Source organism: Triticum dicoccoides, chromosome 1A, assembly GCF_002162155.2.
Source record: "Triticum dicoccoides isolate Atlit2015 ecotype Zavitan chromosome 1A, WEW_v2.0, whole genome shotgun sequence".
Taxonomy (NCBI): Eukaryota; Viridiplantae; Streptophyta; class Magnoliopsida; order Poales; family Poaceae; genus Triticum; species Triticum dicoccoides.
Genome location: NC_041380.1, coordinates 523,842,318 through 523,852,406, shown reverse-complemented (window position 1 = coordinate 523,852,406; position 10,089 = coordinate 523,842,318).

Sequence of the window (10,089 nt, the reverse complement as noted above, 5' to 3'; positions counted from 1 at the left end):
CGCTACATGGCCAAAGGGTTCCTTTCCAGAGGTGCCCGGATTGTGGCAACAGGAGTGGTTTTAAGTCATAGCTCCCCGAAGTGCCAAGTGGGTAGCTGCCCCCACCTTTCGCTCGGACCCTCCACCACAACTGATGTCATGGATCAGCAGGGGGCTGAGCTGGTGTCCAGGCAAGGACGTGCCAATACTGCAGAGCCGTATCCAAGATCTCTTTGAGGGAGATTTCAGTCTGGTTATGGTAATGCAAGTTATGCTGGTTCGTCGAGTCTAGCTTTGCAAACACCGACTCCTCCGCATGTGGGAATTCAACCCGAAAGGACCAAGCACTATTCAGAATTTCCTCGGCATGATGCACAAGGAGATGTACAAATCGTTCTTCGGACCCCAAATAGAGTGTCCGGACACTACCGAGGACGTGGGCCTGAGCTGTAACCACCTCGCTGCCCAAGTATGTGATCCCATGGCTGAACACACTATCCTTTTATTTATCATGACATCATTCTAAAGAATCGCTCTTTGACCAGGACTGGATAACAAAGGCGCAGATGATCCGGTGTTCGGCCCCCCTTCCTGAAGGCTTGGACAATCCAGTGCTGGAAAAGATGCTCGAGCCAGCACCTTGTCTGGTGCCCTCAAAGGAAGATGAAGGGGGGATAAAGATGGCAAAAGCGGGCCTCCATCGCTACCTATTTCAATCGAGGGAATGAGCGCCTCCGTGAGGGAGGATAACCAAGGGGAAGAATCTGATATTCTCTCAGCCCGGGGAAGGAAGAGGACTACCTCTTAAGATCCGGAAACCCAGGTTTCCAAACGGTAGAAGAAATCTCCACCGGAGGGTCCTGCCTCGGAGGGTACTCTTGCCGCACAATATCCGCACGGGGATCAGCCTTCTACCGAGGTGTAAGTAATTGAAAAGTACTTAATAGTGAAGATATCCTACCTTACTTCTGAGGAAAATAACCGAAGCATTTATCTTGCAGTTCGGATCTTAGCCCTTCTCAACAGAGCTCGTCTTGAGGGGATCTTCTTCCAGAGATGATGGAGAGCGAAACGCCTCCCCCTGCTACACCGCCTCACGAGGCGGGCGACCCCGAGGTGTCGTCGCGGAGGGTTTCTCCTGATCTGGCGAGGCCAGAAGGTAATCCTATGGCCACCCGAAGTCCCCAGTATCTGACTCTTGAAGAGAGCAATCAAAAGAGTCCGGCACCGTCTGGTATGCGGTCGGACGTACTGGGGGATCTGCTAGAGCGAGCGACTATCTTAGAAGAGCACCGTACGTTGATGGGTACGGTGATTGAAAGGATTTCGTCCGCCGAAAGCGGGTTGCATGAAGCCTTTATGAGTCTACTAATGGGTTTTGAGGTACGTGAAATGATGTACATTTTTGACAGCACCGCACATTTTTAGGTGTGCCCTGTGTAGATAGTAGCCCTGAGACTATGGTTGTCGTCGAAAATAGCGGCAAACAGGGGATCATAGTCCCAGGTAATAACCAGACCGCCTGTATGCGCAGGTGGTTGAAGCTCCGGTGGCTAGCCGGACTGATGGGTTTGCCGAACTAAAGGAGCAACTGGATGCAGCAGATGCCGACATCGTGCATGTTAACAAGCGGCTTGACGAGGCACAGGGTAGGTGATTTTTCTGGTGAATGTCACATAGTAAGAGCAACATGATGCCGGTGTCTTTAATATGTTGTGACTGCAGATGGAGCTGCCTCCGTGGAGACCCTTCGGGCGGAGCTTGCCCGAGCCAAGGAGCAAGCAAGGAGTAGTAATGCGGCCTCTTTAAAGGCGGCCGAAGATTCAAGGGCCGAACAGGCCGCACATTGCGGGAGCAAAGAAAAAATTGCAAAGATGGCCGTGGAGTTAAAAGATGCTGCTGACCGTTACAGGCTTCTTAAAGAAGAAAACCAGGTGAAGGCGACGAACCTGAAGAAGGCCCGGGTGGCTGCCAAGGAATCCCACTCCCAAATTAGAGCGACGAAGGAGGAGCTGAATCAAGCTGCGGATATCGTTTCTGGGAAGCCCTTCTTGCTGCGGACTAAGTTCGGAGATCCGAAATATGCTCCTCTGGACCGGCTATGGAGTTCTACGGATGAGTACATGGATTTGGCTGCAAGTGCTGCGGATGCGACCGAGTACTTCAAGGATCAGAAAGGTTCTGAAGCGGAGAAGCTGTTCTGTTCACAGTTTCATGCTCTAGTCCGTCCGTTGTTGCTGAATGAGCGATTGACCGGTTGGGCCGAGCTCCATAGATTATCCGGACTGGCCATGAGGTCCGTTGTGGATCATTTGTGGCCAGGAGGGCCAAGGCCGAATAGCTACTTTAGCTTAGTGCAACAATTCCTTGGCGTTGTGCCACGCATCGATGCTGTAAAGAGGTCGGCGTGCATAGAAGGCTCGCGGATGGCCCTTGCCCGTGTCAAAACATACTGGGCGGAGATGGATGCCACCACTGTTGCGGCACAGGGTTCGGCCATAGGCCGGGTAGCTGCCGAGCACTACTATGAAGAAGTTCTTGAAGGCGCTCGTTCAATAGAGGCTTAGTGCTTGAAGAATATTATGTTTGAGTGACATGTATTCCTATTGTAAAAACAATGTTTTATTGAGTTTATCAAGGCTGTATTTATACTTTTGCTCGAAAGTACTATGATGCCTCCTATGTGGCCGTTTATGTATACATGTATATAACCTAAAAGATCACAGTCGTCGGCTTCAGCCTCCACGCATATAATGCGGGGGTGTTCGCGAAAGACGCATGTTCACACTTGATCCAACGTCTTGGTCCATTAAGGAGGTGATAGCGCGGCGAACTAGGCAATCGGACTATAATGCTTTAACACTTTCACTTAGCTAGAGGTGTTTGACAGTGGGGCTACTATATAGCCCCTGGTGGCTCCGCACTCATCCGAATTTGGGGTGCGTACATGCCTGGCCGGGAAACAGCCCTTTGTTAAGGCGGAGGAATCCCAAAGATTCCGCTAGGTCATCGAGTTGTTGACCAGTCTCACGCTATATCATGACAGTTAGTTTTCGGCTTTCTCTACTGAGGTGCTCGTCTGGACGAACCAGGGCACAATCGCAGTAGTTCTCCTGTTGCCGCCTTAGTCGATAGAGCGGAACGTAAGGCAGCAAAACACAGGAGCCGGGCAAACCCAACATTTGACCACAGACATGATTCGGAGCTGATGCATATAAGGCCAAACTCGCGACGCCGAACACTCCCTAAGGTATTCGGTCTTTATGGTGGAAACCGGGCTTAAGCAGTGCCCTTTGTAATAAGCCCCTGGTGTCCAGGTACGTGCAATATTCTGACGTGGCCACATGCCAATACGTCAGCATCCTTCTCAATTGTACTGAGAATCCGAGGGATGTGTATCAACTAGAGACAGTAAAAAAGGTTTACACAGGGTCTTAATCTAAAAAGAATCCTTGGAACGGGTCCCTGCTGCACGTCTGCGCCTGTGTCTCCATTGTGCTGTATCCTGGATGGGTGTAGCCATCAAACCTGTATCGAGTACATATAGCTGCGCCGGACACGTCTAATTGCGTCCCTGGTCTTAACGACCTGGCAGATGCATTAGTTGGTGAGGCCGTTTAGTGTGCGGCTGCCAAGGCAGCCGCACGGTCTTTCATGCGCAAGGAGCGCTCAATATTTCCATTTACTGTAATGATGCCACGTGGACCGGGCATCTTAAGTATGAGAGAAGCATAATGCGGTATTGCGTTAAAGCGAGCGAAAGTTTCGCGTCCGTGTAGTGCTTGATAGCCACTTTGGAATGGAGCGATGTGGAAGGTTAACTTTTCTCTGCGGAAGTTATTGGGAAAGCCGAATATAACCTCTAGTAGCAGGGAGCCCATGCAATGGGCTTCTGGGCCTGGCGTTACTCCTTTAAAGGTAGTATTGCTATGGCTAATTTTTGTTGGGTCTGTCCCCATTTTGCGGACTGTGTCCTGATATATCAGGTTTAAACTGCTGCGGCCGTCCATCAGGACTCGTGTGAAGTGGTATCCGTCAATTATTGGGTCTAGTACCAGGGAAGCCCATCCTGCACGCTGGATACTTGCCGAGTAATCTCGATTGTCAAAGGTGATCGGTTGGGATGAACAGTGGCAGAACTTCACGGTGATAGGCCCTGGGGCATGTGTCTCTAGGAGTGCTGCATTGTTTTCCCCCTTTGTCACGTGTAACACGTTTACTGTTTTGACTTCTGGTGGGAATTTCTTCTATTCCCCAGTGCTTTGCTTGCGAGGCTCATCCTCGTCTTCGCTTGGTGTATCCTGCCCCTTATGTTCGGCGATGAGCTTGCCGGACTGCTTGAAGACCCAACATTCTCTATGGGTATGATTTGCAAGTTTATCGGGGGTGCGATGGATCTGACATATTTGGTCCAGAATCTTGTTTAGGCTGGACAGTTCATCTCTGTTGCCTTTGGAGGGCGTCTTTTGCTGACCTAGCCGAGAGCTCCTGAATCGGCGTTTACCGTCGTGCTCTTCGGGATGTCTTCTTTATTCCGAGCTTGCTTTTGCTGCGTTGTGATTTCCCGTTTCCGTCCTTGACTTTGGATGTACTTGGGTCGCTGGTGCTACATCGGGCTAACCAGTTGTCCTCGCCCACAAAAAAGCGGGTCATCAGGCTTGTTAATGCTGCCATTGTTCTCAGCTTTTCTTGGCCGAGGTGTCTGGCAAGCTGCTAAGGCTTCTGCGTCCGAACAGTCGACTATTTGGTTCATTTTAGTGAGGAACTTGTTCCAAAGCTTTCAGGCTGACTCTCCGGGCTGTTGAGTTATATGACTCAAATCGTCTACATCCGATGGTCGGACATAAGTCCCTTGAAAATTTGCCTGAAAAGCATCTTCGAGCTCTTCCCAGCTTCCAATGGAGTTTTTGGGGAGGCTTTTAAGCCAGTGCCGAGCTGGCCCTTTGAGCTTGAGGGGTAAGTACTTGATGGCGTGGAGATCATCTCCTCGATCCATATGGATATGGAGGATGTATTCCTCCATCCAGACCCTAGGGTCTGTTGTTCTATCGTACGCCTCTATGTTTACGGGTTTGAATCCTTCTAGAAATTCGTGGTCCAGCACCTCATCGGTGAAACATAGGGGGTGTGCGACACCCCTGTATTTGGGTGTACCGTGGTGTTGGGATGTTTGTTGTGTTGCATTGCATGATGGGGCGTGCTTGCGTGCCCCGTAGATGGATCTGGTTGCGCCATCCTTTTGATGTGAGCCTTCACGCGGATCGCGTACTGGCTTATGTGCGGCGTCGTTTGCCGCTCTATGTTGGCCACGAGGTCGTCTATCCGACTCGATGGCCATTTTTATTTTTGGTTGTGGGGGATCTAAGGCCTCCTCATCGAATTCAGGTACCAACTTTCGCTTCGGGTAGCTGTTGGTGTGGCGATTACCGCCGTACTTTGCTGCAGTGTTGAGTACTTCACTCCATTTGATTTTGAATGTGTCTTGTGCAGCCCTGAGCCTTTGCTTCTGCTTTTTCAGACTCCTTGCAGTGGCAACCAGCCTTTGATGGGAATTCTATTGCTCCGGGTGCCTATCCGGTGTGATGTCGTTCGGACTGTTATCTTCGACAGGGTCGAGTTGTTCGGTTTGATTCTCCGTGTTGCCATGGTCGGGCGATGGTTCACCCTGCTCTATCGCTGGGTCTATATGATTGTTGTTTCTGCCGAGGTAGGATTTGGAGCGGCGCTTACGCCACCGCTTTGACTGCTTTTCGAGGGAAGAACCCTTTGCTGCGTCCTTCCGTTCCTCGTCGTTGTTTTCTTTGGGTGTGTCCACCATGTATACATCATATGATGAAGTGGGCGTCTAGTGCCCTGTGGGCAGTGGTTCCTGTTCATGTCCTGCAACATCGTCCATACTGTCGATGTCTTCGGAGTCGAAGTCGAGCATGTCATTTCAGATTGTCGATAGTGGCTACTAAGTGGGTGGTGGGTGGGCGGCGAATTTCTTCGTCATCCGCATCCCCATCCTGTCGAACATAGTTCGACCAGGACTCTCTTGACAGGGAGAGAGACTTTAATGAGTTCAGTATGTCGCCGAAGGGCGAGTGCCGAAAGATATCCGCGGAGGTGAACTCCCTGATCGGGGCCCAGTCGGATTCGATAGGCACGGGCGCAGGTGGTTTGGAGTCCGTGGCCGGGGAAGAATCCGGTAGTTCGGCGCCACGGCTCCCGTGAAGGGTAAGGTCGATACTCGGCTTGGTCCCCGCTGAGAATACGGCCTCCGTGGCGGGGTCTATCCACCTGTCCATGGTGTTGGGGAACGTTGCAGAAAACAAAAATTTTTCCTACTCGTTTCACCAAGATCATCTAGGAGTTCATCTAGCAACGAGTGATTAGATGCATCTACATACCTTTGTAGATCGCGAGCGGAAGCGTTCAAAGAACGGGGATGATGTAGTCGAACACGACGTGATTCGAATCACCGGAGATCCTAGCACCGAACGGACGGCACCTCCGCGTTCAACACACGTACGGAACAGCCACGTCTCCTCTTCTTGATCCAGCAAGGGAGGGAGGAGAGGTTGAGGGAGATGGCACCAGCAGCAGCATGACGGCGTGGTGTTGATGGAGCTGCAGTACTCCGGCAGAGCTTCGCTAAGCACTATGGAGGTGGAGGAGGTGTTGGGGAGGGAGAAGGAGGCAACCAAAGGCCAAGGACTCAAGGTCTGAAGTCCCTCCTCTCCCCCACTATATATAGGGGTGCCAAGGGGGGGTGGCCGGCCCTAGGAGATCCAATCTCCTAGGGGGTGCGGCGGCCTAGGGGGGTTTCCCTCCCCCCCAAGGCACCTAGGAGGTGCCTTCCACTAGTAGGACTCCTCCCCCTTGGAAACCCTAGGCGCATGGGCCTTGTGGGGCTGGTGCCCTTGGCCCAAGCAGGCCAAGGCGCACCCCCTACAGCCCATGTGGCCCCCGGGGATGGGTGGCCCCACCCGGTGGGCCCCCGAGACCCCTCCGGTGGTCCCGGTACAATACCGATAACCCCGAAACTTGTCCCGATGCCCGAAACAGGACTTTCCATATATAAATCTTTACCTCCGGACCATTCCGGAACTCCTCGTGACGTCCGGGATCTCATCCGGGACTCCGAACAACATTCGGGTTACTGCATATACATATCCCTACAACCCTAGCGTAACCGAACCTTAAGTGTGTAGACCCTACGGGTTCGGGAGACAAGCAGACATGACCGAGACGACTCTCCGGTCAATAACCAACAGCGGGATCTGGATACCCATGTTGGCTCCCACATGCTCCACGATGATCTCATCGGATGAACCACGATGTCGAGGATTCAATCAACCCCGTACGCTATTCCCTTTGTCTATCGATATGTTACTTGCCCGAGATTCGATCGTCGGTATCCCAATACCTCGTTCAATCTCGTTACCGGCAAGTCACTTTACTCGTACCGTAATGCATGATCCCGTGACCAGACACTTGGTCACTCTGAGCTCATTATGATGATGCATTACCGAGTGGGCCCAGTGATACCTCTCCGTCATACGGAGTGACAAATCCCAGTCTTGATTCATGTCACCCAACAGACACTTTCGGAGATACCCGTAGTCTACCTTTATAGTCACCCAGTTACGTTGTGACGTTTGGCATACCCAAAGCACTCCTACGGTATCCGGGAGTTACACAATCTCATGGTCTAAGGAAAAGATACTTTGACATTGCAAAACTCTAGCAAACGAACTATACGATCTTGTGCTATGTTTAGGATTGGGTCTCGTCCATCACATCATTCTCCCAATGATGTGATCTCGTTATCAATGACATCCAGTGTCCATAGTCAGGAAACCATGACTATCTGTTGATCAACGAGCTAGTCAACTAGAGGCTCACTAGGGACATGTTGGTGTCTGTTATTCACACATGCATTACGATTTCCGGATAACACAATTATAGCATGAATAAAGACAATTATCATGAACAAGGAAATATAATAATAATGCTTTTATTATTGCCTCTAGGGCATATTTCCAACAGTCTCCCACTTGCACTAGAGTCAATAATCTAGTTACATTGTGATGAATCGAACACCCATGGAATTCTGGTGTTGATCATGTTTTGCTCTAGGGAGAGGTTTAGTCAACGGATCTGCTACATTCAGGTCCGTATGTACTTTACAAATCTCTATGTCTCCATCTTGAACATTTTCACGAATGGAGTTGAAGCGACGTTTGATGTGCCTTGTCTTCTTGTGAAACCTGGGCTCCTTGGCAAGTGCAATAGCTCCAGTGTTGTCACAGAAGAGCTTGATCGGCCCCGACGCATTGGGTATGACTCCTAGGTCGGTGATGAACTCCTTCACCCATATTGCTTCATGTGCTGCCTCCGAGGCTGCCATGTACTCCGCTTCACATGTAGATCCCGCCACGATGCTTTGCTTGCAACTGCACCAGCTTACTGCCCCACCATTCAAAATATACACGTATCCGGTTTGTGACTTAGAGTCATCCAGATCTGTGTCGAAGCTAGCGTCGACGTAACCCTTTACGACGAGCTCTTCGTCACCTCCATAAACGAGAAACATTTCCTTAGTCCTCTTCAGGTACTTCAGGATATTCTTGACCGCTGTCCAGTGTTCCTTGCCGGGATTACTTTGGTACCTTCCTACCAAACTTACGGCAAGGTTTACATCAGGTCTGGTACACAGCATGGCATACATAATAGAACCTATGGCTGAGGCATAGGGGATGACGCTCATCTCTTCTATATCTTCTGCCGTGGTCGGACATTGAGCTGAGCTCAATTTCATACCTTGCAACACAGGCAAGAACCCCTTCTTGGATTGATCCATATTGAACTTCTTCAATATCTTATCAAGGTATGTGCTTTGTGAAAGACCTATGAGGCGTCTTGATCTATCTCTATAGATTTTGATGCCTAATATATAAGCAGCTTCTCCAAGGTCCTTCATTGAAAAACTTTTATTCAAGTAGGCCTTGATGCTGTCCAAGAGTTCTATGTCATTTCCCATCAAAAGTATGTCATCTACATATAATATGAGAAATGCTACAGAGCTCCCACTCACTTTCTTGTAAACGCAGGCTTCTCCATAAGTCTGTGTAAACCCAAACGCTTTGATCATCTCATCAAAGCGAATGTTCCAACTCCGAGATGCTTGCACCAGCCCATAAATTGAGCGTTGGAGCTTGCACACTTTGTCAGCATTCTTAGGATCGACAAAACCTTCCGGCTGCATCATATACAATTCTTCCTTAAGGAAACCATTAAGGAATGCCGTTTTGACGTCCATTTGCCATATTTCGTAATCATAGAATGCGGCAATTGCTAACATGATTCGGACGGACTTCAGCTTCGCTACCGGTGAGAAAGTCTCATCGTAGTCAACCCCTTGAACTTGTCGATAACCCTTAGCGACAAGCCGAGCTTTATAGATGGTCACATTACCATCCGCGTCTATCTTCTTCTTAAAGATCCATTTATTTTCTATGGCTCGCCGTTCAACGGGCAAGTCAGTCAAAGTCCATACTTCGTTCTCATACATGGATCCTATCTCGGATTTCATGGCTTCTAGCCATTTGTCGGAATCTGGTCCCGCCATCGCTTCTTCATAGTTCGAAGGTTCACCGTTGTCCAACAACATGATTTCCAAGACAGGGTTGCCGTACCACTCTGGTGCGGAACGTGTCCTTGTGGACCTTCGAATTTCAGTAGGAGCTTGATCAGAAGTATCTTGATCATTATCATTAACTTCCTCTCTAGTCGGTGCAGGCACCTCTTTAACATTTTCTTGAGTTGCGCCATTTTCCGGTTCAAGAGGCAATACTTCATCAAGCTCTACTTTCCTCCCACTTACTTCTTTCGAGAGAAACTCTTTCTCCAGAAAGGACCCATTCTTGGCAACAAAGATCTTGCCTTCGGATCTGAGGTAGAAGGTGTACCCAATAGTTTCTTTTGGGTACCCTATGAAGACGCATTTTTCCGATTTGGGTTCGAGCTTTTCAGGTTGAAGTTTCTTGACATAAGCATCGCATCCCCAAACTTTTAGAAACGACAGCTTAGGTTTCTTCCCAAACCATAATTCATACGGTGTCG